Here is a 19,603-nt window from a genome sequence, read left to right on the forward strand (position 1 = left end):
TACATACATATGTACGTTCATACATTTTTCTATGTACTATATGTATGTATACATATGTATTTGAAAAGATTGCATGAAAGAGAGTTTGATTGAGGGGAGGCAAAATGTAGCCGAGTGTTGAGTTGGTGCCAAGTGGTGTTTGACCACTGAAAATTTTATAGCAAATTGAAATTAAAGCGAATAGTTATTAAGTAGTAGTTATTAAGTAGATAATTATAATCTTTATTACTGTGTAATTTTGTTAAATAAAATATGTTTATAAGTTTTCATACATTCTTACATATACATATGAGCATATTTCCCGAGTTAATAAATTTTAAGACAAAACCGTGTTTATGGTCGAAAATAGTGGCACACTTATCTTAGATAAAGTATTATCTTCAGTTTTGTGATAAAGAACAAGATTCCATCGCGAAATTGTTTATAAAGTAAAACTTAAAAAATTTACATATATGTAATAAAAAAGTAAAAATAACCACTCATGCTCATATACCCGAAGTTGCGTATGTAACGTATCCGCCCCGTAACACCAAACGCAGTCATCGAATACGTTTATTCGCATGTCTCAACTTAAAGGTCATATTATTTGAAAATTATAAAATATTAACGTGGAATATTTTTCTGCAGTATTCTTGTATATATTGAGGCGTAGTCTGGTTTTCGTACGAATCGAAAATTTGAAAATTTTCTATAGGAAATGATAGGAAAATTTCAAGATTTTCGATTTAGAAAAATACACGCCCATAATTTTATACATATAATTTAGAATGAATTTCGATTGTGCTGATAAAAATTGTAAAATTGGAATTTTTGTTTCGCAAATCATCGTCATCTTATAACTAATGGAATTTTTTTTTTCATTTGGTGGCACACTAGTTTTATTAGTCGATATTGGTTTGCTTTGAAAAGAAGAACATTTTAACCGTTTAATGTTAAAATTTTGAACTAACTTAAACTTTTAAAATGAAAAAAAAAAAAATCTGTAAATATCACAAATTACAAAATAGCTGCGACAGATATCTTGCATGCTGCATCTTTTTTTAATTTGGTGGCACATTCTTGAAACTTCATAAATATGTTGTATTTGATGCCAACGTACATTGCCTCTAATATGAAGATTCTATTAGAAAACTTCCCAAAGTTATTTAAAAAACAAAAAAAAAACAATTATGATCTTTTTGAGTGACAATGAATAAATGAGTACTTTTTCGGTACTTTTTCGCCAAAATAAACGTTTTAAGGTTAAATTTATTCAAATACTGAATTAATTTTTTATTGTACTTTTTCTGGAATTCCATTGATTCCGGAGGAATGCTTTAGCGTTTTTTTTTTCTGGCGATAGAAGGGAGTGGCACTAAAAAATTTAGCTCGTGAGATTTGCTCATATACCCAATGATGTTTATTCTTCTTCACAATCGACACTAATGGCGTTTTAAGCACCACCAATTTCAGTTAGGTACATACATACATACATGCATACAATTGCCAAAAAGCTTTGATAAATAAAGAATGATGAAGTAATTACCTGAGTATACATATGTATGTATTTGTGTTTACTTTTTTTTTGGCAATAAATATGGTAAATACATAACTAATTTAGGCGATAAACTGATTAAATCAAATTAATATATGTATGCATGTATGTGTGTACATATGTATTCCCATAACTACACAAGCGAAATGTACGTCCACGCTTTTAGGTTTTTTTTTTGTTTTCAATTTTGTTAATATCTCGCAAATACTAATTATACAATAGTAGGAGTGTGTGTGTGTGTGCGCGCGTCGCGTGCGTTTATTTGCCCACATAAATTTTGTCACCCAGCATTTATGCGCGAAATTAAAATTAAAAAAAAAAAAAATTGAAAAATCTTTTTTCGTAATAAACCAGCTAATGCTGTCATGCGCTTTTGATACTATTTTTGGACTGGTATCATTAGCCTTTTATTATTTATTTATTTAATTTGATATGCATTTATCGTTACTTGCTTTAATCGCGTGCAAATTTGCGAAAGCGGCTAAGAATAACTGGCGATGGCAAATTAATTACACATCTGTTCAGAGTGAAAGTGCAATTTAATTAAGGTATTTGCCTTCTAAGGAGAATTTAATTTCCGTCATTTATATATTTGTAGAAAGAAAAATATTTATAATAAACATACAGGCGCAAAACTATTTTTTTTTCTAGGCAATTTTGGCACTCGTTACGCGTTATCTTATCATCTTTGTGAATCACTGTCAATGCCAGTGAACACTTATTTGATTAAATAAATACATACTATGTGCATATGTATGTATTGGGCGATGTGGAATTAAACTGGTTAACCTGCGCAAAAAATATTTAATCAAAATTTCACTATTATCTAATGGCAACAATGTTTAGATTTTATGATAATTAAGGCCTAGATTTGCCTAAACACTCGATACAGTGTGGAGTTTATTTTAGTTTCTATTTATTGTAGTCTAAAAGTAAGAATATTTACCTAAAGCAACAGAGTGTGTGGTAGCAAGTGTTTAATTTTTGCTTGTATTCGTTATCAAGTGTTTTGAGATTTTTTCTGTCTGAAGTGCCATGATTAAACTTTTCGTGCTATACTTAACTGTGATTTATTTGACTTGGAGAGTTTCTAAATTGCTTTTAACTTTCTAAGTATTTATGGTCACTCAAGTGTCGTTAGATAATGAACTGAAGGATGATGAAATCTTAAAGCAGAGCTGTTAAATTTCCATTACGATTAATAATCATAAATTTTTTACCTCGTTTTAATTTTAATGATTATTTTATTTTTCTTACATACCCAGCCATTAATTCTTAATTATTAATCATAATTATCAAAAATAATCATGATTAATTGGCAAAAAAAAAAAAGATTTCTAAAATAATCAAATATTTAGAAACAATTAAATAATCAAAATTAATTTTTAATTGTTTGAATATTTTTATTATTGGATTGTTTTTAATTAAAACAATATACAAAATGCCTTTTTCGGTTTCTGCTACCATTGAAAAGGACTCCTTGATGCAAGAACACGAAAAATATCTGTTTATAACTTTTTAAAAGTCATACGGTTTTCAGGTAAAAAACTGAAAGCAATTGAGAACCTCCAACGAAATTATTTTTCCTCGATTTTCTATCTCAAGGCTTTAAAATGTTGTTAAATCTATTTCGCTAGATGTTTTTGTTTTCGAGATATTACATTTTGTCAATATCTACACTGTGCGGTGTTTAATAAGAATTTATAGCTTGATAATTTCTTATATATCGTTCGCACTACAGCATTAACCACGTATATTACATTCCCGAGCATTGTACAATATATTATTCGCAAGTTGAAATAAAATTAAAAAAAAACCAAAAAAAATCAAATAATTACATTAATCATATAATCAAAAATAAAAAAAAAACAATTCAAAATAATCAAATAATTATATTAATCTTGCGATTAAAAAAAAAAATCAAAAATAAATCAAATAATTGTATTAATCATGTAATTAAAAAATTTAAAAAATAATTGAAAATAATCAAAAATAAGAAAAATAATTTTTTAATTAAAATTAATTAATTACTTAATTAAATTTTTGTTTGAAAGAAATTAATTATTAATCATTAAAAAGGCGCAAATAATCGTATTTAATCATTAAATGGTAACCCAAAATAATACGCTTTAATCATTATTTAACAGGTCTGTTTTAAAGTATGTTTGCATCCAAGTGGAGTCATTAGATTTGGACAGTTGGAAGTAAGTCTGTCCCGAGACATAGAGACTTATCACTCCTCCGGCAGTTCTGGTTGTGCTACGACTCACTTAAACCTACAACTTTGCTGCAGTGTGCACAGAGCACCTGGCCGTTGGGTGCATGCCGATTGGACTGCCCTTCAATAGGTTCTGTTGAAGTTGCGATGACCAGGGCTCAAAAGAGACAGTCGAACACTTTCTGTGCAAGTGATCAGCCCTCGCAAGGATGATACTAAAGACAATCGGCAAACCATTCCTGCAGAATATTTCAGAGTGTAGCTGCCTCTCCTCTCTCTCTAAGACGTACTGAAATTTATTAAAGACGCAAAATGGCTGGACGTTGCACGTTTAACGATCACATGTTATACGCATGATGTCGAGAACGCTGATAATGATGCTTAACTGGAAGGTAGTGATAACCAGACATTGGTGAACCGGCCCGTAAAAGTCCTTTACGATTTTGACGACGACGAAACTACTCGCAGTATTCAACGCATTAAACCTACAAAACAAGTAATTATTAAAAAAAAAACCGACTTAAATTCAGGATTACCCTAACTTCCTTCGTGATCGAATGATCGGAACTAAACCAAATTTGCTATGGGACCACCCTTTAGATACCATCTTTCCGATGAAAATGTATCGGTTTATATACCGATAACCTTTCTCCTTTTTTTTGAAGTCGATTAAAAATGAGTCGAAGACAGTTCCACTTCCGTAATGTAGCCCAAGCGCACCACTTGTCTGATTCTTTTTGCCCCTAATCTCGGCCTTAATTAGAATCGGCAACTAAGATTGAGTGCTTAGACCAATCGTTCTTGGATCTTGGAAGCCAAGATTGATAGCAACTTCTTGGAGCAAAAATCGGGTTGGATGTGACTGACACAAACACATACTCAATGGTTTTTTGAAATGAGATTTACAGAGTTAGTTTTAAGATTAAAAGATACAGTCGTAATATATGTAAATTAGGGTAGATAGATGGTAGTTTACATCAGTGAGACAGTCTAATATGTGTTAATGAACATTAGGATATGTCGCCTAAAAAGCTGGGAGTTTTTCACCGGATTAATAAAATTTATTATATTTCTAAATTTTATGGGAGCTGGACTGATTTGAAAATACCTTAAAAAATCTAGTGTTTCATAAGTAAAATACGTTTTTAAAAATATTTATTTTAAAAAATTACCTCAGATGATAACTCTTATCATATTTACAGCTTAAAAAATCTGCATAAAACGTGTTTAACAAATTTTGTAGGTATTTTCAAATCCGAAAAATATTTTTTTTCTAATTCCGATGGAAAAACGGTTCCGTTTTTTTTTGTGGATAGTGATGCACTTTTATGTACTATGCATATTTAAATATATAAAAATACCTATAGGTGTGACTAAATTTGCATACTGGAAATACTAAACTGTCAGTCAGCAATTGCACGAGACCGGACGGAATGTACACTTGTCGGCAGCATATGTAAATATACACAATATATATATATTTGCTATTGGTATGCACATACAAATGTATGAGTACATATATGCATATGCAGCACAAAAAAATATGTTAGTAGTGTCTCAGTAAACGAATAATTGTATGCGCAGCTGTACAAATCAAATCAATTGATGAGAAGACAGATAGATAAATTAGAATTAAATGGCAACTCAAATACGATTATTCAGACATACATATTTACTTGTATATAATTCGATAGAAAATGGTATATATGTAAGTTCAATCAAGCAACAAATTCTTGGCACAATCACTCGACACTCCATTGCGTAGACATTAACTGCCAATAAATATTAACTTATAAACCTTTAAGTATAAATGATTAGAACGTACATGGATGTATATACATAAGCATTTAGGTTTGTAAATACATACATACATACATACCTAGGCATGTGTGCAAAAGTGAGTAATTAAAATGCCAAACAACGTTAATCAATTGCAAACTGCTGACAGGCAGAACGTGCCGTATGCATTTGGGCGTCAAAAATGGGCTGCCATGATTAAAATCACGCCACACACGACTCTGGCAACCAAGCGAGGGGGGGGGGCCTCCTCTGAGTACAGAGTATGTACCTTAGGAGTTTCAAATACAACTACAATTTCCGTACGATTTTTGAGTTGCTTTCGTTGAGCTCCAAAGAAGGAAATACCTGGCACGTACTATATTGCGGAAGTTATGGGAAGGACTTTGAGCTTCGCGCGTGAAATTTAATTATTTTTATTTATTAAATTACTTATTGTTTTATTATTTCAAAAGCTTTACGTTTTTATTATTTACATAGCACTTTTTTAGTTCTATCCAAAAACAAACATTACAGGCAGCTTGAGAAATTACCCTCTCCCCTATACATATGCACAAACATATGCAGTCATTATTCAAATTGTACTGCCTTTACTTACAATTGTTACTCACTTACACTTTGCACTTAGTTGAACTCTGACCATGAAAGCTGACTATTAGTTACTCGGTAATATCTAAAGTCAAAAGTAAGTCCAGCAATGCGCACCCGTCGTTATGGCAATAATTTCTTCGGAACATCTGTATTGTTCTGCTAATTGTGAAAAGATTTGCTATAATGGAAAAATAATTGTGAACAAGCGGCATCATGCGTCTCAAGTATCAGGCTAGCTATGTATGCATTTACATATGTACTTATGTATGTAATTGTCATCTGGAACGAGTCTATTGAACCTGCTATAATTTACTTCCCTCAGACGGAGAGATTGTTTTCTACCTCTGACAAACATTCCACACAAAATTATTTCTCCATTTATGCTGACGAAAATATTTAATTGGTGTGAAAATTAAAAGTATTAACAAATTCGGAGAATTTTTAAAAATTTCCATGAGTTTTTATGTGTTAATTTCATTCCCTAATTTTCACACAATTTGCAGTGAATTCAGGAAGTTCTCCACATACATTCATGCATATCGTTGATTAAAGTACAAAACCGCGTAACCGACATTTTTTGCCAGAAATTGGATTTGCACACACAAGCTCTTGGCTCAATGCTTATCCATTCGTCCTGAAATATACTAGCCAGAAATGCGATTGCTTTATAAAAAAAGGAACCATTTTGAAATATGAGTGGTTTTACTCTCTAGAAAATAATTTATGCAACCTCACATACGCGGTTTTGCATTTTGTTGATACGCGGTTTTGTGCTTTAAACGACGATATATACGTATTATTTATATTTAGCACTCTAATAAAAGAGAATAGAAAAAAATATATATTTTGCTTTTTTCGTAACGCATTAGGGCGTATCATTTATCGGATTTACGTGAGCTGAACCGATTTGAAAATAACTCCTAAAACCCAGTTATTTTCATTTCGTTGATAAAATTTGTAAATATTTTTATGCAGACCTTTAAAGCTTTAAACTCTTTTGAGGTTATTTTGTGAAAAAAAAAATATTTTTAAAAATAATAAAAAAAAAACTTAACTTCCGGAGATATTTTCAAATCGGTCCCTCTTAGGTATGTCTTAATATTAATCGTAAATTTTTGGGCGCGGGTCTTAAAATATAATAAATTTTATAATTCCGGTGGAACAACCGCAGTTTTTTTTTTGTGAGGCACCTTAATGTACATATGGGCAAATCCGAGAAATAGTCAACCAAAAACGAAAAAGTTCATGTAATTCAAATTCTTACATATCACTCATTATCACAAATAGCATAGTAAAATATATATTAAGCAACCGGACAATGTTGTTTTTGCATTGTATTGTCACAGCGAAAACAAATTAATTCATTACCATTCATTCATCCAAAGCGCAAGACGGCATACGTATATTAAGCACGGAGTACTGGAACCATACTCTGCACTTGGTAAGACCAGAAGCAAATCCTGTAGCGTGACTTTCTGAACAATGATCAGACCGATCGAAGGGGTTAAACTACGCGCCAGTCAGTGGCGGACCCACGGGGATGAAATAATTTATTAAATAATTTTTAAGCAAAAATGTTCTTGATTTGAACAAACGGTTTCTTACTTATTTTAGTATATATCAAGACTTATTCAAGAAAATATATTCTTTTTTATTTTCAAATTATATTTTCTTAGATTTTTTTGATAATAAGAATTGGTTTTCTAAGTTCAAAAACAAGATTCCAGTTTCTTGTTTCTGCTTTGGTTTAAGAAAAAAATTATCTGCGTTAACCCACCGCCTTATAGCAAGGACCTTCAACCATTAGACTACTATTTGTTCCGGTACTTCACTCGAAGGTATTAAAAATTGGCTTGAATAATTCTTGGACGAGCAGTTTTACTGGCGCGGAATCCAAGCATTGCCAAAAAAATGTGTGAAAAAGCTAGCGATGGGCAATACTTGCAATCAAATACATTGTGGAAATTTTGTACAATAAAGTTTTGAATTCCAGAAAAAAACTTGGTTGTAGAGAGAGATACCTAATAGTAAACCTGAGGTTGCTTTTGGTCCACTCACTATGTTAAATGTCTGAAAATTCGCGTGTTCTATTTATGTATACCTAACTGAAGTTTGTATTTCTGAAATTCATTTACGCTTTTCTGTAATAAATGTTTTAGCTTGATACCGTTGTTATGGCGGTAACCCAATGCTAATATTTTCTTTTTTGACGTCGAAATTCTTGCTAAATGGCACGTTTATCGAATTTGTTTCTTATTTGCCCGTTGCTTTGATTCAATTATCGCATAGATTCAGCGATTCATGCATACATACATATGTACATATTTATTTATATTGTATGCACATCTAAGCATTTCGTTAAGTGTTAAATACGACAATGTGCATTGAGCATCTTATTTATTACTTAGAATATTAGTTCGAAAAATTCCATTCGTAATGCGAAATTTCAATATTTGCATTAAGCGTGAATTTAACAGTTTTAGCTGTTTAGACATCACAGTGTTCCCCTCGATTTAGATGAGATTCCGACATTTGATTACAATATTTACTATCGCTAAAAAATTACTTCTCAATAGAGATTCCTTCAACTCGCATGGGAGAATGTAGGTAAATATGTAAGTAAAACAAGCTCAGAAATTTAGAAAATAGCAACTGGCAACATTTTTCGTTCCCCACGTATCGCCGTTGAGCAAGAAAAAGAAATTGGATTTCAGCCAGTTCACAGAAACAATTGCAACCACATAGAAGATAGACGCTGCCTATAGAGTCGTTGCAGCGTTGATTACTCACCATACGACAATAATTTTCCAATTTCAAAGCCGCTTTCGACAGCGCAAAATCAAAGAATTGACCTTATGCCGCAATGTCTAAATATTTATGAATTTGGTATCCCTGCGAAAGTATCAGCTCCATCAGAATTGGGAAGGATCCGTCCGAGTCCTTTGACGTGAGCGACTCTCATCACATCATTTTTTTACCCAGATGATGGAGAAGACAATAAGAGCTGCACAACTGAACTCAAAATTAGATAGAAATTTTAAGCGCGTATGTCTGTTAGTGAATGAGGGCAAAACGAAGTATCTCCTGCCATCAAACAAGTAGTCAGCGCATTTGCGTCTAGGTAACTACGACACTTTTCATAGAAATCAGATGTAATTTTTAAGTTACTGAGAATTTCATATACTTGGAAACCAGCCTTCATACAAATCCATTAAAGATTTCTAACGAAGAAGCGCTCATACCAACAAGTGTTGCATTGAACTGAGGCTTACTCAGAGCACACCTAATGCTATCAATACTACATGTGTGTTACGAATCATTGTAGTTACTATGTAGCAACGAAAAACTACAACATGCATAGATATTGTAATTTCTCTACTATTTACATGTGTGTCGCAGGCATAAGTCTCTCATCATTCCAATTCTGGCTTATAGCGCAAAAGCGGGGCTGATGACGTCATCTGTTGAGACGGTACTCGGAATATTCGTGAGAATGATTCTAAAGAAAATGTATGGCATTTTTGACGACGAGTACCGCAGATGACGAAACGATGAGAAATCCCCTTGATCTTTATAGTGACATAAACATATGTATTTCAGCGAAATATCGTACAAGTGGTGGCAGAGGAATGCCGCCTCTTCCTTGGAAAGATAAAGTGGAGAATTCACTTGGGATTTCCAAATGACATCAGTTGGCCAAGAAGAGAAACAACTGGCCTACTTTATTGATCTCGGCAAAAATTGCTTAGGCGGTTATAACGCCAATCAAGGAGAAGAAGAGCGATTGGAACTCAGTGATAGCATTGCTGCAGATTTCACGTTAAATCGGACTACGCTAGATTTAGGAATAGCACCTATTACCTACGTATGTCCTACTATTGAAAATTTTCATTGAATAATTTCGCTATTTGAAAAATCAATTTTGAACTCTTTTAGATAAAATCCAAATGGAAAAATATCATTATGAATATCTTCTTCTTCTTATATGTATATAAAAAGGCCATGTGTGTCTGTTGATATGTAGTTTATAGACGCAAAATATATTGAACCGATTGAGTTTAAATTCAGGGTATATGTTTGGACTGGTACCTATTGTACGTAAGGCAAACAAAATTTCCGGTAATTGGCGCTAGAGCCGAGATATCTCTTAAAATCTTATTTGTATTATCGATGTTTATTCAAATATATAACATATATTAGTCGCCTAAAAGGTAATATTTTGTTTGAAAAATGGCCCGATAGGTGGCACTGGTGTTGATATATCTCTGAAATCCGTCTTTGTCGCCCAATTTAATTCAAATTCGGAATATAGTTTATCCACGTACATACTTTTCATAAAATTGAAATAAGCTTAATTTTAAAAATAATTAAACAACGCGGATAGTGGTGGGCGACAAAAATATATATGTGATTTCAGAACTGAATCAATGTGAGTGCAACTCAAAATATTTAGAGTTACCAAATAGTCGGATAGATTTTTGTTTTTGCATCCCCGCATAATGCTATGAAATAATCTAATTAAAATAAATATTATTCCTTGAAAATATAAAGGATAATGTTTACATTATACATAGTACATATCTAAAGTAGGGACTGTAGCAATTGCATGTTCACGAGTTGGCAACAAAAATATCACATATTCATAGGCATTGCGATATGTTTCTGATAATAAGAAATTTTTTTATAAATTCTGCTAAAATTGCATTGTGTAGTGCTACGTGCTACTTCTCTTCTTCTTCTTGTTGCCGTACTCCTAGCAGTGCTTCAGTTTTCCTAGTTACAAAGCGATAACCGTAACTGTTAATATTCGTCGTCGTCAACAGTTTTTAACTTCTTTCGCTCAATTTCCTTCTGTTGCCCCACATATGTACATACATACATACATACATGCGCTAATAGTCACTTATCGCTGGCTGCGCATTGTGACACATTCTTTGCATCCTTCAGCAAACCAAAAAAAAAATAAAAAACTTGGGTTTGTTGATGCGCTGTTTATGCCTCACCTTAGCAACATCTTGTTTTTAGCCACTGTTGTCTGTTTTCTGTTGTCTGTTGTCTACATAGCTCTCAATTAACCCGTATAGCGGAATTGTGTTGTTTTTGCTTGCCATTGCTGCTGCGCTCAATAAATCTCCGCTTTACGGTATATTACGTGGTTGTCATGTTGGTAAAGTTGTTTTGATGTTTTTGCTAGTTGTGCTTTTGTTTAGTTAAAGTTTTTAATTGCAAGATATATTTGCATACAAAAGTCAGCGAAATGATGTAGTCACGGCAAGTGCGTATGTATGCACATATGTATGTATGTATGTGCTGGCGACTAGAGTTCAACAACGTCGCATAAACGCCGCCAGCATACTGTTGCAGGTGCGCTATTGTTTGGTGTTTCTTGTAGTAGTTTTTTTTTTTTTTTTGTTAAAACACGCTATTGGCACAAATCATTACTGTTGCAAAAAAAAAAAAGATGATGACAAAATGCGCAAAGTGAACACTCATAAATTACAAAAAAAAGGCAACAAAAAAAAAACGCTTATGAAAACCCAACAGTTTGTAACAGCTGTTTATTGTAGTGTTTTTTTTTTCAAAAGCATAGCAACATTTTTCTAGCATTTACAATATTTTTTAGTTTGTGTCTTTTGTGAATTGCGTGTTTTCGCTTATTTGCGCATTTGCTATTTAATTACATGTAGTTTATTTTGATCTGCGCCCTTTTTGCTATTATACCTTTCGCTTTTCAATTTCGTACCACAAAGATGTTTTCAAATTTAATTTTTATTGCATTTCTGCTCAATGATTCAATCAAATTGCTTTTAATTTTTTGTCACTCTTTTTATAGTTGCAATCTGTCTTTGTTGCTGTCATCGTATAATTTTTGCTACAATATTGCATAAATTTAACGAAATTATATAAAATGTGCACCCATCAACGTTGCCATCAATGCCGGGTTGCTCGCTTAAGTCTTTCGTTTTGTTTGTTGCCCAACATTACAGGGCGGCGCTTTCTTTTGTTTGTTACCCGACTCACAAGCACTTTTAATGGCTTTTGGGTTGTTGTTGTATTACACTAATATTTTCTGTTTGACTATGCTTTGGAGATTATTTTGGCATTCGCTTTGTTTTGGAGAAGGTTCATTAATTTTCTGTAATTAAATTCTCCTCGCTCTCTTTTTGCAATGCTTTGATTTTTACCACATCATTTCTTTTTTTATGGCTGCAATCAATATTGAAACTAGCGTCGCGTGTTTTTTTTTTTTTAAATTTGGCTATGTTGCAAATGAGCGTTACGAATTTACGCTTTTGCATTACATACAAATTTAATTAATTTTCAATTTAGTTATTCATAATGCTAATGCAAATTAAGACAAGCGGAGTAGAGATTTTGTTTTGAGTCATTGCGATTCAAAATACTTAGAGCACAACTTTCATGAGTGCGGTGAAATTTACCAAGAAAACTTTTGATTTGGTCTGAGCCGGCACTGTGTGATTGATTATTATTCCTTGCTATTGACGTAATAAGATAACGTAAAATAAATGTCCCATCACATCTCAGTTCACATATAAAAAAGAAAAAAAATAAGAAAAATGCAGGATCAGATTCAAATTCGGCGACCCAAAATGTATTATGTCCAGCAATCTTCATGTCGGACAGTGTTATTTTTTTGCAAAAAAGTTCAATGTTTTCTAAAAGTCTTAATAAAAGTTATTTAACGTTGTGTATATCGTTATCGTTAACATTATTGCTGTGGTTATCGTTATCGTCACTATCGGAATTTATTTATCGTAGCCGATAACGATATCGATATTATTATTGCCATTACCGCGTCGTTTTTGATATCGTCATCGTTATCGCTATCGTCTTCATTATCGGCATCGACGACGCCATTGTGTTCATTCATCGTTATCATTATCGCTATCGATATCGCCTTCGCTTATCATTTTATGAGTTTTACAGCCTATTTAACAAAAGTAATTTAACTGAAAAATGATTTTAATTTTTTGAATTTTATATGGAAATTGACAGAAAATAAAAAAAATCAGTTCCCATTTAAATTGCTGGTGAAACCGACTGTTAGTTCTTTTGGCAGTAAAAAGATTTTTTAATATCAATTTCTTTTTTAAATTATTACCAGTTATTGCAATTTTTTACTAGAAAATTATTTATCACGATTTCATTTTAATAACGGAAGGGATACCATAATATTTTTGGCTTACCTGCCAATTTACTCTATCTTCCCCTCTTCTGCGAGAAAGTCAAATGGTATGGGTCTCATACATAGTGCGTTACGAAATAAAAAAGAAAAATATAACAAATATGGTATGCCGGTAGTGCAACACTCCTACGAACAAGCGATTCGAGTTATCGATGTTCTCCGGTTCAACAAGTCGCTACTAGATACTTTAAACACCTTCCTGGAAACCTATTTCCCCGTTACCACTTGGTTGGTACAAAGACCGTGTTTTGTTCCATAAATCGAACTGGGTTAAGAGTTAGCAAACTGGAGTATACAATTGAATTGCAACCACGTATATATAGCTGTTTTCTGTAAAAACGTCAGGGTAGTGGCGAAATTTAGATCGTGCATAGAGAATTGGACAATACTTGCAGAACAGAGCTCACCAAAATTGGAGCTTTTGAATGGCGACACAGGTGTCGCATCTTACGAAAAAGAATCCGGCCAAAGTATAGAGATGAAGCTCATGCTCCTTCCTTCGATCAATAAGACGTTAGAACACCAATAATGAGGCTTAAGGACGACAAGGTCCCTGAAGCCGTCAGAATACCGGTTGAGCTACACAAAACCGGCAGCGAAGAGCTGGTTGGGCGCATGCATGTATCAGCTATTAGGCGCAATTTGATTTGATGAATGTACATACGAATATTGGAATCCCAGCACACTTGTCCAATCCCAATTAAGGGAGATCAAGCTGTTGGCGCCTACATATTGTCCATATGTTCCTATCGACGATACTGCGTGAATCACTATAGCCATTCAGTAACTTACAGATTGGAACTTATCCTTGTGACTTGAGACCTCGCAAATCTACCTTTTGACAGTTTGTCAAAACCTTAAAAATTCCCTAGATAAAAAAATAGATACAAACCCTTTTAAATAGCAAGAAGAAATATTGCCTCTACCTCGCCATACCAAAATTTGGATTCCCAGCTCGTTACCATAGGGTTGGTTTTCCTACAGGGTCTATGATTCTAAGCCCCAGCGATAGTATGCCAACGAACGAACACTTGACTACTTGCATTTTGTAATCACTTAAAAATAATTTAGCGATTGAGTAAATTTTCGTATACATAAGTACTTTGTATGAAAATGTATGTATGTACGTACTTTACATACAAATGCATGCGCTTCACTGCAAAATAATGGCCAGCCACAAACGCAAACGCAAACAAAGTAATCGACAGCAACGCAGATAAAAAAAGAGTCCAAGACAAGTGAAAACCCTTTGACCATAAGAAAGAAAACGCTGACAAAAATGTCGAATGGACACATATAAACGATTACAATATGGAAGTACATACTTACATACATACATATGTACATATGTACAATAAGCAGGCGCATAAAAAATGGCAAACATTGTGTATCCACTTACGTACAATTGTTTGCCCATCGGCTTGTAAATGCGCGCTTCAGGCAAAAAAACTGAAATCTTCACGTAAAAATTGAAAAATTGAAAGTAACATTAAAGAGAAAACAATTGGTATTTTAAGCATGCGCAGAATGCGGATTTTTAGTCCGAATAGTGTAGTTACATATGTATTTTTGAGTGCTTTTTTTTGCATTTTCTGCGCTTTTATTTTATTTCTTTTTTTACCTTTGCATCAAATTTGCCGTAGCGCCGCATTTTGCTGTGATTTTTTCTTTGCTTTGGCTTGTGTGATTGATCTTAGACACGTTTCAATTTGTGAAACACCTCTTTTGCCTCGTATTGCATTGCATTATGATTGCTACTGTTGCATATAATTATACAAAATCTGTAGAAAAATACACACCGCTTCATTTGAATGGGCGCGTTATTTTTCTTCAGCGCATCGGGATAATTTCTTTGCCTATAGGCATCGGACTAGGTTCGTTTGGATCTCATTTTAGGAACCTGTTTTATTTTATTTTTTTGATTCACTTGAAAGTACAAATTAGCTATAACATTGTTTAATACTGTCAATCTTGGGTACTACCTCCTAAATGCAAATTTATGAAAAATAACCCTTTGAAATAATTTTTGGATAATTTGCTCCTCGTTACTTTTATCGCCAAAAACGGAGACTGCTAATAATACACGCCTGCCATGGTGTTCCCCTTAAAAAACTAATAAACAATTTGAATAGGAATTCGTTAGATACTAAGCTTCGAAAAAAATAATAAAAAAAAATCCATCAAGTAAATTTTTCGAAATTGAAATTGCTCCTTTTATAGAAGAGGAAATTTAGTTTGTTTTAGGTAAAGCATTAGGTATGGGTGTAATAGAAGATTTTTCTCAAGCGTTTTGGTTCTCGGAGTCAAAATTATTAAATTTCCTAAAGACACAATCTTTCGATTTTCAACGAACATAAGATTATCAGAGTTCTTTGAAAACCGATCAATTTATGACCGGTGTTTTGACCCAACATTTTCAATTTTTTTCAATCAAAAATTAAGATTTTTGGGGTGTAATTGAAATTCTGCTAATGTTAAAATTATTTTCTAGACCTGCACTACAACATATACTACATGACATAAAAAAGTACATGCAGCCATTTTTTTGTAGCACTCTATTATTAAATTTTATTACAATAAAAGAGCAATCCTTGTATATATATCTATATATATATATATATCCATAAGGTTCTCGGAAACGGCTCTAGCCATTTTAATGCAATTTTGTACACAGATAATATTTTGGATTTTAAGTTTATCTGAATAGGCATTATCTACGAGAAGACTCGCATAAGGTTGCCGCCTATTCGAAATTAGTTACAAATTAATTAAAACATGATATTATGGGTATAAAACGGAAGGCATTTTATAGATCAATAATTCAAAAATATTTTTAATAGGGTTGCCACCTATTTTGAATCGCATATTTATTTAATTTTTTGTTTAAAATAAGGTAAAATATTACTAAATATTCAAGGGTACCAAAAGAAGGTTCTTAAACAATGCTTTCCCTATATACAAAATGTTATACTTTAAGATAATAGCGTAAGGTTGCCACTTATTTTCGATTCTAGACAATTTATCTAAAACAACATCGCCATCAAATGAAAGGTATTGTTGAGAACTTTGGTCAGCGTTGCCACTCTTCTATGTAATACAAATTTTTATTTTTTTTATTTCAATCAGCATTATTTTAAGTATACAGAGTACATATACGCTCAAGATATGTACCATTCATTCCAGCGTATTTCCGAATAGGGTTGCCACCTAAATTTTGGAGTAAGAAATTTACTTAATAAATATCGAAATCCATTTTTTTTTCCAAAATATTTTTTTATAAAGCTATCCAAATCTTGAAAACTTTAAAAAGTATATGCACTCCGGGCAAAGCTCGGTCAACCTGGTACTTAAATCTTATTTGTTGGCGTTCATTGATTATTCCGACAGGTTGTGACGATGCTTTATTTCGGATAAAATTCCAGTCACTGAAGATGGCGCAACATCCATACCCTTAGCAACACTCGGGACCTGTAATTGGTCTAAGTGAGATCTTATCGATCGACTAAGTTAATCTAACCTTTACCTACATACCAATTCATTCAGAATTACCACCGCTTTAAAATCCCATACTTATGCAGTTTACGTTTCCTGCTTGGAAACCATGTTGCATTAACAGCGTACATACATACATGTATATAAGTAATATTGCATGCAACATGTTGTTGGCAAAATCCAATATATACATGCACGCCGCTGGCAGGCCAAGCAATTTTCCATTGCGCGTGCAATAATCGGTGTCGTTGCATTCTCCTTTTGTTTTTGTGCCCATTTTACGTTGATGCTTTTTTGCATTTTTTTGCATTTTTGTTTTGGCAAATGTTGCAATGCTGTTGCGGCTGCCAATGATTGCGCATTGCTGCACGTTTGGCCATTCAACGAAAACTGGTCAGTTGAAAGGTGTGTTGCTGCAACAATAACAATAACAACAAACACACATACGCATGCGCAGCAGTGCACATGGGAGCAGCGGCAGCGGCGGCGGCGGCGGCGACACAGCGACACAGCGTAGCTGGGAAACGCGCACTGGAATGCCCTCAGGCGGTGATCGCGCATGAACGTGTATAAATTTTTTTTAGTTTATTTCCTTCAATGAAAATGAATGACTTTTTTTTCTCCTAAAAATAAAAGCAAAAATTATGATAAAACTTGTTCTCACTCGCAACCCGCCAGCCAGCCAGTTGTTTTCCTTAATCATTTCACTGCAATTCGTCGTTGTTGTTAGCATTTTGGTATTATAGTATTTATTTACCTTTTTTTTAGTTTTTGTTTTTCTGTTGCACTTTTGGCCAGAGCATAATGTTGACCCACTTCTTGGTGACTGCGTCAAATGCGTGCCACGAGCACTTTTGCAATTGCCAAATCCATTTTTGGCTAAATGTGCGTTTTTATGGACCTTTGTTGTTGTTGCGCTGGTGGGCTGGATGTTGGTTGTTGCTGCTGCTGCACTTGTTGTTGATTGCATTTTATACTTCTTTGGTGGATTTAGCAATGCAGATTTGATTTATTTAGTTGCAGATTTTTTAAACCGGATTAGGCTGTGCTGTTATTTTTTATAGTTTTTGTTTTTGGTTTGCTTTTGAGTACAAAGCAAAAATGTAGAATATGAACAGCGAAAATAAATCGCCTTTATGTGAATTGTTTTATATTAAGCTAAGAGTTGTATTTAGGTTAGTCTTTGCATAGCTTAAGAGTTATTTGGTAATCTCAGCCCACATATAAAATTTTTTGTACGCATTTGTAAGCGCGCTTTAAGCGTGAGAATATACTTAAATATACGTGAATTTTATTATACATATGTAGAAGTTAAGCAGCCTATATTCAAAGTCAAATTAAATTTGGTTAGAAATGCACCCAGAAAATAAGTAACCCGTAGTATAAAGCCTTTTCAAATCCATTTCAGTTAATATCCATAATGTAGCAATTGATTTAACTTTTTAAATAATTTGAGCCTAATTTTTTAACTGGTGGCAACTCTTTTCGAAAAAGTAAAACTTTATTGAACATCCGTGCCTTTAATCCAGCCCTTTGATTTAACACCTCACTTTCCAAAATCGAACGATTGGTGCGGATGTGAAGGGATTTATTATTAAATAACTTGAGTGTAATTATTTAACAGGTGGCAACTCCTTTCGAAAAATTAATATTGTTCTTAACGATGACGAAATACCCATTCTCAGCAGTTATCTCTGAAAGAGTCCTATAGACTCCCATATTATTGCAGTGTTTTTGCAGGTTGAGGTACTATATGCAATCCATACGGCGGCAAAGTACGCAAAAGTACGGCGGGTCGGCAACGACTAACTCGATATGCGTCAAGGAATGGGGAAGATCCCTACAAGCGCTACAGCAACATATAACCAATCTTTACTGGGTCCTGGGACATAGTGGTGTCCCGGTAAATGAGGAAGCGGACGAATGTGCTAGAGAGGGATCTGAGATGAAACTTGGGGAAGCGACCCAGATCGTAAAACCTCACCTGAGATGTCTGTCTTCAGAAGTTTTGAGACACCAACAGTAGGTGTCACACACCCATTCACACCTGCATGAAGAACAGGAAGAACAGGGAGTTTATTAAGGCTCTCAAAGCTAAACGTTAGGCTTCTCACAGGAATACTGACGGGACACTTGACCATTGATCACATGACCGCCAGGTTCGGAGCCACGTCTAACGATTTCTGCAGAAGTTGCAGAGATGAGGAGGAGAAGGCATTCATCCAGCACTTCCTCTGCGTATACCCAGCACTCCGAGGAAAACGCCTAAAATTTATGGCGGATCCCTTCTTCGAGAGCTTAGATATCTTAGGGAAAGCTCAACACCAAGGACTGCTAGGATTCGCTAGAGAATCAAGATGTTTCAAAGACTTGTAGGGATAGGCATGGGGAAACTCCCTGGGCTTCGCAATGGGACTTTGTGGCCTCCGAGTTTACTCTTTTTGGAGCTGCCCGCTCAAACGTTCTGGTAAACGATGAGGATAAAAAAGTATACCAAATAAAAGAATAAAAGAGCCAACAAAAGTGGCTTTCTTTTTAATCCTTTCCATTTTGCATTACCTAAAGCCAATTTTACAGTGGAGCGCTATGTAACTTTCATTCCGTTCTTTAATGTCTTCAATAGTTTAGCAAAAAAAAAAAAAAATTAATATAATTCTCCTAGTAACCAGTAACTTACCTTTTTTATTTGCTCGAATCGAAGACTTCATACAATATTTTGGCTGTTTTCATTTTGTTCCAAAATTATGCTCCAATATTTTTATTT

The 19,603-nt window shown here is 33.7% G+C and overlaps 1 protein-coding gene across 1 annotated transcript in view; it reads right to left on the minus strand.

Moving 5' to 3' along the window:
* LOC108374918 (hybrid signal transduction histidine kinase M-like) overlaps positions 1-19,597 on the minus strand; it is a gene marked incomplete at its 3' end in the record, with an annotated part of 27,897 nt that extends 8,300 nt beyond the window's left edge. The window contains exon 1 of the mRNA XM_017630969.1: positions 19,517-19,597. The remainder of the gene's footprint in view (positions 1-19,516) is intronic.
* Between the last annotated feature and the right edge of the window lie 6 nt (positions 19,598-19,603).

Source organism: Rhagoletis zephyria, unplaced genomic scaffold (assembly GCF_001687245.7).
Source record: "Rhagoletis zephyria isolate East Lansing unplaced genomic scaffold, Rhagoletis_zephyria_1.1 Rzeph_scaffold_08271, whole genome shotgun sequence".
NCBI lineage: Eukaryota > Metazoa > Arthropoda > Insecta > Diptera > Tephritidae > Rhagoletis > Rhagoletis zephyria.